Source organism: Silurus aristotelis (genome assembly GCF_946808225.1).
Source record: "Silurus aristotelis genome assembly, chromosome: 12".
In the NCBI taxonomy this organism is placed as follows: Eukaryota; Metazoa; Chordata; class Actinopteri; order Siluriformes; family Siluridae; genus Silurus; species Silurus aristotelis.
Genome location: NC_139585.1, coordinates 3825980 through 3840212, shown reverse-complemented (window position 1 = coordinate 3840212; position 14233 = coordinate 3825980). Strand labels below are relative to the sequence as shown.

At 41.0% G+C, this 14233-nt stretch overlaps 1 protein-coding gene across 2 annotated transcripts in view; it reads right to left on the bottom strand.

Moving 5' to 3' along the window:
- The window catches only part of thrab (thyroid hormone receptor alpha b), a 162503-nt gene extending 148545 nt beyond the window's left edge, over positions 1-13958 (bottom strand). The window contains exon 1 of one of the 2 annotated variants that reach the window (XM_083556619.1): positions 13136-13958. The gene's annotated coding sequence lies outside the window, so the exon portion shown is untranslated. The remainder of the gene's footprint in view (positions 1-13135) is intronic. The other variant, XM_083556618.1, reaches the window with a different exon arrangement.
- Positions 13959-14233: the final 275 nt, after the last annotated feature.

The window sequence follows — 14233 nt, the reverse complement described above, 5'->3', positions numbered from 1 at the left end:
CTTTATTAGCATTTACATGTGATCACACTACACCGGCGCTAGCTAGCTGCTAAATTAGCACGCTAACAATTTTAATCTGAACATATTTAACGCGTTTTAAACGTAAACACGTGACATGGATGTAGGAATGTAAAATGAGTACATCAGTGGCTTCAGGATTTCGAACACTTTAACTGGTTCAGACCAGAAAGAAGGAGAAAGAGAAAAAGAGAGAGAAAGAGAGATGACTGGGCGTGTTGGTTCCCTGAAAGTGAAGCCGTAACCCCTGAGAGACTTCCTTTCACCACAAATCACATACGCGTCTTCCCGGCGCCCTTTTCCTCTCTGAGCTCATTAGTTCCCCCCCCCCCCCAAAACACACACACACACACACACACACACACACACACACACACACACACACACACACACACTATACACACCGTCCGAATGCGACGCCTCCATTAGCACAAAGGCTTTTGATTTCCTGCCAAATCTTCCTTCATCCGTTTCAGTGCACATTATCTACTGAAGTTGTTATTAAAGATAATATTCCGAATGCTGGAGAATGAAAGGGCGGTCTGGCGAACCGGGAGACCCCGAGTGCTGCAAATCAATTACCTAGGTGGGCTTTGTGAACGCCGGCGCTCCCATCGAGCCTCAGAAAAAGTTTCCAGCTGTATGGATGCGACATTTGAACTCGAATTGACCTGCAGATTCATGTACATACTGTGTAACGCTCCTATCAATATCAGTGCTGGGCCTTTAAGTGTGGCCCTTGAGTGTTGCCCTTAACCCTGAAGTTCTCAGGTGTATAAATGAGATCACAGTCTGGAGAAATGTCGATTGTAAATGTACAGATCACATTCTCTCAAAGTTAGCGGTTCTGAAGTCGAATTCTCGAAGCTTTCATTGGCCTCATCCAGAGCAGCTTTATATAACCGAGAAGGTGAGGGTTAAGGGCCTCGCTCAAGAGCCCCAGAGTGGCAACTTGGCTGGGATTCAAACACACAACCTTTCAATCTGAACGCCAACATCTTTGAGTTACATTTACAGACTTGCCAAGCACCATTCTCCATGTCTCTCCATTACACGTCTGAGACTATGAAGGTTATGGGCCTCACTGAAGGGCCCAGAAGCTGCAGCTTGGCTGGGATTTAAACACACAACCTTTCAATCAGAACTCCAACATCTTAGAGTTACATTTACAGACTTGCCAGACACCAATATCCATTTCTCTCATTTACAAATCTCTGAAGGTAAAGGTTAAGGGCCTCGCTCAAGGGCCCGAAAAGCGTAAGCTCGGCTGCAATTCAACGCACAACCTTTTTATCAGAACTCCAACATCTTGCAGTTACAGCATTTTGCAGACACCAATATCTATTTACACATCCATGCAGGTGAGGGTTAAGGGCCTCGATTAACTCGGTGGTGTTGGGATTTGAACTCACGACCTTCTGATCAGAAGTCCAACAGAACTAAGATGACTGAAGATCCAGGACACCCTGTGCCAGAGTACATTCAGTGAGATAAAACAGGTTATTGTACACCAGAGTGTATGCGCCAACTGGAGACTCTTTTTCCCCAGTGTGTACATGAAACAGACTTTTGAGATCCTTAGAAATAATCCTCAAGGCCAAGATAAGAGAAAGAGATATTACACCAAACAATAACAAGGACATTAACATTGTGACGAAAAACAGCAGTGATAGAAGGACAAACAAACGTATTGGATGAATAAACAAAAAAATGCGTTTGATCATCATGATTCAACTGTTCATTTGTTTTTGCATAATCATCATTTACTGAAGTCTGGCTGAGTGACTGGAGAGACTGAATGTGGAAAACGATTAACAGGAAGTCTGTTGGATCGGACCACACAGACCAGCCTTCGCTTCCCACGTGCAACCTCGGGTGCTCACGACCCCGTCGCCGGTTCATCTATCTGTCTGTCTGTCTGTCTGTCTGTCTGTCTGTCTGTCTGATTTGTATTTAGTAGTTCAAGGTTAAAGGCCTTGCTTATTGGACCACCATTGGCTCACACAAGTCTCTAAAACCCGTAATGGAAACAAAACCCGAATCAGTTTTACTTTGCTGAAAATATGAAATACATACGCTGTGTGATCAAAAGTATTGGGACACCCGACTTTTCCAGCCGTATGAGGGTCTTCCCCAAGCCGTTCCCACAATGCCGAAGGCACCCAATTGTACAGGACGTCTTTTGATGAATTTTTCCTTAACTTGAACTAGGAGAACCAAACCTGTTCCATCGTGACAAAGCACAATCCTGTGCACAAAGATCCATGAAGATCTGCCAAACCTCCTTACCTACATCAGTACCTGCGTTTACTAACGACCTTGTGGCTGAATGAGCACAAATCTCCACAAAATCTATTGGAACATCTGTCCAGGGATGTGGAGGTTATTAAAACAGCAAATAAGGCCTTCATTGTGTAATAAAACATGCATACTCTATCGTCTGGTGTGAATATTAGTAGTGAACCTACCAGAGCTGAGAGTAGCACATGTAGATGTTGCATAGTGAAATCGCAATACACACAAATAAACGAATCAATCTGAAGCACCTTTTTGACCCTGGTATAAGAAGGACTAAAGTAATCCTGGTCATAAAATCATAGAATTGCCCAAAATGACCACAATTCCAACCTAGATGAGGAAGTAGGAGCTCAGTGGTTAAGACTCTGGTTTCCTGATCAGAAGGTCGAGGGTTGAAGCACCGCTATAGTCAAGCTGCCACTTTTGGGGCCCTTGAGCAAGGCCCCTAACCTTCTGTACTCCAGGAGCGCTGTATCATGGCCGACCCTGTGTTCGGACCCCAGCTTCCTAACATCATAATGCCAAACACAATGACAGCGCCTTCTGTATTATTGTGGAAAAGCCAAATCGCTAAGTATTTTTCCCTCACAGCCAAAAACGAGTCACCAGGGTGCTTTCGGAGTGACGTAAAAGCGGCCGAGCGTTTGGCTCAAACAGACCGCAGGATGATAAAAATACAGCACGCCAGATCGTTTCTTCCAAAGCCGTACACACAGTAATAAAAGATTTAATACCCGGGGGGTCTTTATGATGTTGCGCTTCACTGTGAGAAGCTTTGAGTTGCTGAAAATAGCTAAAAAAAAAAAAAAAAAAAGACAAGCGCTGTGGTTACATAGAACGCCTATAGATCTCAGATCTCTAATTGTAAATGCAAAACAGAGCCACGCCCACTGATTTTATTTTACAGTTCTGACTCACGAGTAAATGAGCAGAACAGGAGAAAAAAAAACTCTTAATAATCCCCGAGCGCGAGAACGAGAACAGACTCTCGGTTAAACGGCTGCTTTTTGTGTTGTTATTTTGTCGCTCAAGGCCACGTGTGTGGGGGGTGTGGGGTGTGTTGGTTCTCATACTCCAGGAAACCACAGTCATGCAGGAGCAACCGCCTGACAACGACGAGCGACAAAGCATCAAAGAGCCTCAACTGAACTGAATAGTTGGAGGATTTGAGAACAGAAAGTGAGCCGAACGAGATTCGTTCGAGCAAACGTCTGGTCAAAAACGTCTAGACGGGACCGTTTGGTGTTTACGAGGATTTGAAATGAACACTTTAAACGCTTTTTTTTTTTTAATAATGTATTCTTGTATACCTGACAATGAATACGTTCAAAAAGGTTATCGTTTCTATAACACCATTGCTATTGTATATGTCTTGAAGTGCCTTAAAAAAACCTACAGACATGTTTTTTATTTCCACTGAAACAGGATTTTGGCCATATTTGGTGGCCCCTCCCCTTTTTTCTATAAGCTAATAGTGGAAAATATTTTTTTTCACAATCACTATATGTCCTCTCTGTGTGCACCACTCAATTTCAGCTGAGGGGCAATCGAGAAATCGGAGGAGGCGGGTCTTTGTAGAATTTAGTCAAATGCCTATTCAATATATAAATATATTCAAGATGTGACATAAAATTTAGCCAATCAGCGTCCTCAATTCTTATCTGGTATGGGCGATTTTTTTGTCGCCCCCAAACTGCACAAATGAGGGCTTGGCCAGTAGTGGTGAGATTTTCAATTAATGTTATGTGACAATGGCGGACTCAAGTGTAATTAGTTCCGGACACGAAAACTCTGTAAAATCTCTACTCCAAATCCCCGTTTGAAAAGAGAACTTTGGCAAAAAAACTGAAGGTAAAAGAACTGGGTCCAGATCAGCCTGACCTCTTAATCAGACAGCAGACAAGCGAAAAGGGGAAGACGTACACGTGAAGCTACTCTTCACGTTGGTACACCAAAAAGGCCTGGCTATGTGGGTGCGTTTCTGCTAATGCCTTATTTTGCTTTCCGTGCATGCTGTTAAAAACAACTGGGGCAGATACAGCATTTTTAATAAATCATATTGCAGCGCTTGCTGAAATTGTTTCTGAGAATCTCACAAAAGTAAGTGCACCCCTCACATTTCAGCAACCATTGTAGTACCGTATTTTTCGGACTATAAGCGCTACTTTTTTGCCATGTTTTTGAATTTTTCCATAGTTTTTCCCGGTTTCACAAACTTTAAGCCAAAAAACCGAGCATTAGACCAATAAGATTTCCGAACGGAAACTAAAAAAACGCACCTCACCTGTGTTCTGAGCTGCACTGCATCGGGGGTGAAAATGTTTTTTTAAACGCACGACGATGCCAAAAGATAAACTCCCGAGAGCAATAGTTTTGAAAGGAAGGAGGAAGACAGTGAACAATTACTTTCTTGGTCGGCTACTGTTTATATACAAGCCGTTGTAGCGTGTTGAGTCTGGGTGAAGGGAGAGCTCTCTAAGTCCAGTTACAACAGAAATCATATAAGCACAGACAGGTTTCCAAAACTCGTGCTTTTTTTTTTTTTGGCAACAGCGTTACGGGTTAGTCAAAGAAACTTGAGCGTCAAAAAATAACAAGGACATATTCCTCGGTCTTGCACACATGCAGTAATAGCGAAAAAATACGGCGGCAGGCTGTTCCCAAAATACCGCTCTGCTCTTAAAGGAGCCACAACATATTTCACCCGTTACACCGTGTTACAGACACTGTCTTTCATTAAAGCCTGTGTAAAGTTCATTAGTTTCAGTGTAGACACCTGCGGCTTATTTATGTTAAAAATAAACATCTTTGTCAAATTCAGTGGTACTTTGTTAGTACTTTGTCAAATACTTATAGGTGCACTTAAAAGTCCGGAAATTACGGTATATCTTCTAAAGGGACAATACTATAGAGATGGATATATTTGAGTGTAGTCAAAATGCAGTTTGTATAGAAGTATAGATTTACTGTAATCTGTAAATAACTCAAAATACAGCTGGAAACAAAAGTGAGTACACCCTAAGTGATAACAGCTGGACGTCGTGTAACCATGCAAAGCAACACATCCTATTCATCATGTTCCTGGTTTTATCTGTTTGACAGGACCATACAAATTTGCAGATTTTTTATTTGAGTAAAAGTACAAAAGTTTTTGCCTTCAAATGTACTTAAGTATCGAAAGTACTATGATATATAATGACTATAATCATTTTTGTCAGAAGGCTTTTTGCTGAATAAACTCAGTTTATGTGAAATGACTCTAATGTTACTCTTAGAGAGTTAAACACTGATTGATTTCTTTTCAAATGATCATAAACTTAAACCCTTCTTTTCAATGACTTCAATGACAGTCAATGAGTAAATGAGGTAACGTGTGTTGTGGTGAGTTTGAGTCTGGAGTTTCTTTTTCATTTATTCCTCTCTAAATGTTCTGCTTGATGTTGAACTAAGAAGATACACCAAAGCGCCAATGGCGGTTCTATCTTCAATGACACTGGGGATGAACCGCGTCATGACCTGACGTTCCACCACCATTGATCAGTTTAGCTTTAAAATGCTTTTCCCTGCTTCAGCTACCGTCACTGGATGAGAAAGACATATTCTTAAAGCAGTCCACAAATACATTTCTGAGAGCTTTAATTTAGGTATAATTTTCACCCTAAACGCATTTATTGTGCAATTAAACAAACACGTTGTGCACAATTGATCAAGCTCTTAGAACCAAGAACCATAAAACTCCTTGGCTAATCGTAGCCATAAGATACATACAACATCTACATCCTTATGTCCTTTAAAATTGGATTTAAGCTACACTGGATGAAATGTAGTGAAGGGAAAGTGAAAATCTCCCCAACCAGAAATACTCGACAAAAAGTACAGATACGCGAAAAATCTACTTACAATACAATAACAAATTACATTTAGTTTGTTACTGTCCAACTCTGATGTGTGTGTGTGTGTGCGTGTGTGTGTGTGTGTGTGTGTGTGTGTGTATATATATATATATAAAATACACAAAATACACGGTTCGGTACGTACCTCGGTTTTTAAGTCAATTCAATTTCGATACGTGTGTGTGTGTGTGTGTGTGTGTGTGGAATAAACATAACATAAAATTGCTTGTTGTTTTTTTATCAATGCAGTTTTCTCGTTATTGTTAACATTTGTGATCGTTAAAGATTTACATTTTTAAATAAATTAAATAAAATGCCTGCTTGTCTAAATAATATATAAAATTGAATTTTTGAATATTTTATAAAAAAAAAAAAAAAATAGAACTAATCAAATAAACGCAATACACGTTTAATTATATTGATTAAATTGAGTAATTCATTACATTGGTACAAAATCAATTTTTTAAATAAAATTATATACATGGAAAATTTGAATAAATGAATCAAAAAAATATACACAGTAATCCCCCGTTTATCGCGGCGGTTACGCGGCAAATCCGGAAAACGGATTCTAAACGGACGCCACCCCATAAAAAAAATGTTTATTGTTTAAACCGTGAATCATCCGCCCACACATTTTAAACACACAGAAAACATTTGCAAGAATCAAGTAATATTTTTACTATTGGATTTCATTATTTAAACATAAAAACAATTCCCTACAAGTTTTATCCGCGAGAAACCGGGAAATTAGCTAAACATATTACTTATATATATAAATATAAATATATATACTATACTGTATATAAGTATTGTGATCATACACTGATCATCAGACTGATCATGCTGACGGTTGATTTTAAATGTTATACTGATTCAGTGTTATGTAAAAAAAAAATTCATTCTTTTCAACATGAAATTAACATTTATTTCAGCTGATTCAACTCATTAAAAACAGCTTAATAAAAAACAAAATGAGGGAAAAAGTGACACAATTAATCACAATACCACTAATCATACAGCCATATTGTCCTACAGCCCTAATATTTCTATTCCTTTCTCCATTATTCGACTTGGATCCAGATCGTATCTGATAGCTAACATGAATTTATATAGCTTGTATAATTAAAAAAATGTAAAAAATAAAAAAATGTCTGTCTGATTTGTTTGGGTTCCACGCAAGCTAAATTCGTTTCATTGCAACTGCTGTTTTTACCCTCAGGAAAGGTCCCTGGTTTGCTGAAGTGTGGCGTGGATGTGTAATTCAGCTGCTTGCGTTAAGCGGGGCTTGTTAACCTGCCTTCCTGCCCGAGTGCGTAACGAGATTGGGAATGTGTGTGACGGCAGCCGGCGAGGCTGAACTTTGAAACGTTGGCTGCTGATAAGCCGCAGAGCTGCTCTGTTCTGGAACAGGACTGTAATTATCAGCACACGACCTCCTGGCCCACGAGCGCAAACACCACATACAGTTTTTTTTTCCAGAAATAGAGAGAGGTGGACTATAAACCCTGTCATCAATCATCCTCTTATATTTTCCAGCATTGTTGAATTCTTATTAGGTCAACTTCCACAGTTTCCACAACAAAATACAAAAATTTGAGATCAGATATTTGGGGTGTTACTTTTCAATGGACAAAAGTCTAAAAAAAAAAAAAAAGAACCAGACTTTTTTTTTTTTTTTTTTTAACATGGTTTCAATATAAGCATTATTTGTTTTAGTGGGGGAGGGGCTTAACAGTTTGGAGTTTTAGTTTGACATCTCCTGCACTTCAAATATCAATTAGAACTGTACAGCATGCACAATTCACTAAAGTCTCTACATCTGTAAGCTGTCTATTCAAACTCACTAGCAAATGAGAGTAAAGTGATGTTAAGCCCCGCCTCCACAAAAGAGGTACACTTCTATGAAGCATTTTATTGATTCCGTTGTTTTCCTTTTGTTTGTTTCTTGATGAAGGGGCGATTGGCTTATAACCTTGAACCTGCACAGGGAACCGAAGCTTTGATTTACCGTACTGTTAAAAAAATACTACATTTCCAACATGGGAAATTGTCGCTCAACTCGAAATTCCAAGTCTGAAACTCTTGCCTGATAAGGCAGTAACAATACAAAGGCACAGGGTCAACAGTACATACAATCCGTTTTGCTTAATATCTAAGTGATAAAATCTAATCTCGCTTGACACGTTAGCATCAGACAACACCCAGTTTAAATGCACAAGCTGTGCTAAAAGTATTGGGCCACCTGACTTTTCCAGGTTCTTCCCCGAAATGTTACCACAAACTCAGAGACACGCAATTGTACAAGACGTCTTTGGATCCAGTAGCCGGAAATTCCCCCTTCACTTGAACTAGGAGACCCAAACCTGTTCGAGCATGTGCAGATGAAGATCTGTTTAACATGGGTTGCAGTGGAAGATCTCCTGATAGAGAGCTCTGACCTCAACCCTGACACACCTGATGAATGTGAACGCTGACTGCACCCCAGGCCTCCTCTTTACTAACACGCTAATGGCTGAATGAAATCTCCACAAATCTCCACAAAATCGTCTTCCCAGAAAGGTGGAGGTTAGCATGAAATCTTTCGGCTTCTGTATCGGTGTGACGAGTGCATCCAGTCGTCAATTATTTCCATTCTACAGCACAAACACAGGTGCTTCCTTCCTGACTTCCTGTAACTTCAACTCCAAAGCTTATAGTTTTACCTGAGAAATATAAACAATATCATTTCCCAGGGTGTGAAAGTACAGCACGGATATATGAACTATTATTTCTTAAACAATTACAGTAATAATTATTACATTTTCTACCTATAGCGCAGTTCGTTACATAATAAACATGGATATTATAATGCAGGAGAAAGTGGGATTGGTCAGAATTGTCTTTGGACTGCTTTGGGATTTTTTTTATTTACAAGAAAAACCCTCCAAAACACACACACACACACACACACACACACACACACACACACACACACACACACACACACACTCACTCCCCTTTAATGTGATCGTCCACTCTTGCTAAACAAAGGTAGGTAAGTAAGGAATCCAAATACTGAAAATAATAAGAGGTGTAAATCATTGATCCTAACCGAGTAAACAGGTTTCTATTTGTCTAGTCTTTATAATAATAATAATCTACACATTATGCACATGTTTAGTCACGTCAAGTTTCTTTCTATTGCGATTTTCACAACGGACACTGTCTTAAAGCATTTAACAGTTAAACCGAATTTAAGAGTTAAACAGAATTTATCATTATACAGTTACATCATATAGTCATGTCATATAGACCCTACATAAGGTCACATCATATAGTCATGTCATATAGACCCTACATAAGGTCACATCATATAGTCATGTCATATAGACCCTACATAAGGTCACATCATATAGTCACATTATATAGTCATGTCATATAGACCCTACATAAGGTCACATCATATAGTCATGTCATATAGACCCTACATAAGGTCACATCATATAGTCACATTATATAGTCATGTCATATAGACCCTACATAAGGTCACATCATATAGTCATGTCATATAGACCCTACATAAGGTCACATCATATAGTCACATCATATAGTCATGTCATATAGACCCTACATAAGGTCACATCATATAGTCATGTCATATAGACCCTACATAAGGTCACATCATATAGTCACATTATATAGTCATGTCATATAGACCCTACATAAGGTCACATCATATAGTCATGTCATATAGACCCTACATAAGGTCACATCATATAGTCACATTATATAGTCATGTCATATAGACCCTACATAAGGTCACATCATATAGTCATGTCATATAGACCCTACATAAGGTCACATCATATAGTCACATTATATAGTCATGTCATATAGACCCTACATAAGGTCACATCATATAGTCATGTCATATAGACCCTACATAAGGTCACATCATATAGTCATCATATAGACCCTACATAAGGTCACATCATATGGTTACATCATATAGTCATGTCATATAAACCCTACATAAGGTCACGTCATATAGTCACATTATATAGTCATGTCATATAGACCCTCCATAAGGTCACATCATATAGTCATGTCATATAGACCCTACATAAGGTCACATCATATAGTCATGTCATATAGACCCTACATAAGGTCACTTCATATAGTCACATCATATAGTCATGTCATATAGACCCTACATAAGGTCACATCATATGGTTACATTATATAGTCATGTCATATAGACCCTACATAAAGTCACATCATATAGTCATGTCATATAGACCCTACATAAGGTCACATCATATAGATACATCATAGAGTCAGATCATATAGACCCTACATAAGGTCACGTCATATAGTCACATCATATAGTCCCTACATAAGGTCAAGTCATATAGTCACATCATATAGTCATGTCATATAGACCCTACATAAGGTCACATCATATAGTCATGTCATATAGACCCTACATAAGGTCACATCATATAGTCATGTCATATAGACCCTACATAAGGTCACGTCATATAGTCATGTCATATAGACCCTACATAAGGTCAAGTCATAAAGTCACATTATATAGTCATGTCATATAGACCCTACATAAGGTCACATCATATAGTCATGTGGTATAGACCCCACATTAGGTCACGTCATATAGTCACATCATATAATCAGGTCATATTAACCCTACATAAGGTTATTTAATAAAGCCAGGTCTTATAGTCAGGTCATACATACACACCGTCTCACTTCATATCATCACTGAGCAGCTGCATTGTTACCACACAGTAGCGAAGTATACGCACTTCCACACGTATACAAATTGATTTCCCACAGTGGATGCACTATGTATAGCTTGGAGAAAAGGCAAGGAGAGGTCACGTGTGCTCGGGTCACGTCAGGCCACCCCGGGTCTCACATGTCCGACTTTAACGGCTTTCAATAAAGACGACACGTCAACATCGGTCCGATTGATCAACTGTGCGATCTGTACAGCAGATATTAATATACAGGAATATACCCAGGATTTACGGGTTGAACATGGATTTATCTCGTTTCTATGACGACCGTACAATTACAGCATGGGTTTTTTTTGTTATCTTATCTTGTTGGGGGGCAAAAGCAGCAAAAGGCAAGTCTTTAGAAACACACATAAGGTGTGTTCAGGATATATATTATTTCCACACACACACACACACACACACACACACACACACACACACACACACACACACAAACTGACTGTATAGAAGCGTAAAAATCAGTTGTTCAGATCACAAATCGATATAAGACCAAAATTATTGGGACACTTGACTGACATGGATTATAATCATGTCCAGTGTTAAATATCGAATAATCAGTGTTTACGAGCACGGTGAGCAGGAAAGCTCCTCAGGACTTTTACCTGAAACGCGATAAATTAAATGGGACATGGAAGAATGCCACACACACACACACACACACACACACACACACACGCACGCACAATCACAGTGCATAGGAGTATTTTTGACGTTAAAAACACCCCCCATACAACGAATGAACTGAGAACACTAAAACTAAAGATAAACTGACCCCACACACTCACACACACCTTAAACACACTCCTCACACACACTCATCATCCTGAAATCTGGCAAAGAGTAGCAAAGCATCTGGGTCCTGGGACAGATTTTGTTTCTTCTGGACTGGACTACATGAATTTACACGCGCACACACACACACACACACACACACACACATACACATACACACACACACGCTGCTTAAACATTGCACACTGTACTATAAATAAAATCAAATGCAAACAATAAAAGTGTCTCGACTCGACAAGATTTAAATACTGAACCAGTGAAATGTGTGTGTTATAAAGTGTTGCATGTGGTCAACCTGGTGTTTAAATCCTTGTTGACAAAAACAAACAAGAACAGCACACACACACACACACACACACACACACACACACACACACACACACACACCTCCATCGGTTTGTAACGACCCCAACCCATCACACAGGTGCGCGCTACAGGTGTACAAATACCAGAGTCGTGTTTTCAGTTTTTCGAGGAACACCCTGTACCTTTACACACACACACACACACACACACACACACACACACACACACACACACACACAGACCAGTCAATAGTGCAGTGAAACCCGACTTTGTGATCACGTGCTCTCAGCTCAGCCCTTTCCTGTTTTATAAGCGTGTACAAACGCAAAAACAGCACGTGAGAAGGCGTGTGTGTGTGTGTGTGTGTGTGTGTGTGTGTGTGTGTGCGTGCGTGCGTGCTCGCTCGCTCGCGCATGTGTGTTTAAAGTGTTGCAGGATGCAGCTCTTGCTAGGAAACATTGTTTAGAGGTGGAAGTGCGTTCCCGGGCTTTGACCTTGTGTATGTGTGTGTGTGTGTGTGTTTGTGTGTGTGTGAGAGAGAGAGAGAGAGAGAGAGAGAGATCCATAACGCGCCCCCTCTTTTTGTGCACGTGGCGCGTGCTCTACTTCGTCGACCCTCATTTATCATTAAAGAACGAGATCCGAAAAGACGTGAAATCCCCCGCGTGCGCACGTGTGTGTGAATTGTTTTGCTAATACAGACTCTGTGCTTCCGAAATAACATCCGATCCAAAAATGCAAGTCCAAACAGAGCCGGGGGGAATCACGCGCCCGGCTCTTGCGTGTGTGTATGTGTGTGTGTGTAAGCGCGTGCCAGTTCAGGAGTTTAGGGGATGCATGCTAAGGTGCTGTCAAATAAAAAAAGACCCCTCTTTAGACCCTGGGGGCGGGCTGGTGCCCTCGGACGGCGTGGGTAGGAAAAAAAAAAACACGAGCTCGAGCGTGCACGCGCGTGCGTGCGGGCGTCCGAGCGCGTGCACGCGCCTGCGTGCGTGCGAGTAGGAAAGAGAAGGAGGATCGACTCACCGCCGCGCGAAGGTCCGACCAAGTGCTGTTTTCTTTTTCCACGAAAGCAAGGACGACCCAGAAGGAAGTGTGTGTGTAAGAGTATGTTGTGAGTGTGTGTGTGTAAGTGCGCGCGCGTGGACGTGTCCGTGTTCCGTTCCCGTATCGTATCCAGAGAGAGAGAGAGAGCGCGCGAGGCTCAGGGCGCGGCGTGCCGACACTTCAGTGCGCGTGAATAAACGCACCCACACACAGAGAAAGTCAGTGTCCGTGTTTGTCTATATAAATATATATATTTATATATTCATATATATGTGTGTGTGTGTGTGTGTGCATGCGTCTTCTCGTTCCTCTTCTCCTCCTTCTTCCTCCTTCCTGCTTCTTCTTCTTCTTCTTGGTGGGACGTGAAGCGGAGAGAGGAATGAGGAGAAAGGCGCGTGAGAGTCGCTCCTCCCTCCGCGCGCTCGCGTGTACAGTACGGCGTACAGCGCGCGCTCTATAAAAGCGACTCTATAAAACCAAACACCGCTCTCTACAGGACTCACACTGCAACATGAGCTCACACACACACACACACACACACACACACAAAGATGAAGGGTAAATCTAACACTCCCCATTACCCCAACACACACACACACACATGCACACACACAAACACACATGCACAAGGATGAAGGGTAAATCTAACACTCCCTATTACCCCTCCAACACACACAAGGGTCAATCTAACGCTGACTAATACCATCCTACCCACACACACACACACACACACACACACACACACACTTACATGATGGCAAGGATGAAGGGTAAATCCCCCCACCAACACACACACACACACACACACACACACACACACACACACACACAAGCGTACATCTAATACTTCCTATTACCCCCCCAACACACACACACACACACACACACACACACACACACACACACACACACACAAGCGTACATCTAATACTTCCTATTACCCCCCCAACACACACACACACACACACACACACACACACACACACACACACACACACACACACACACACAAAGATGAAGGGTAAATCTAACACTCCCCATTACCCCAACACACACACACACACATGCACACACACA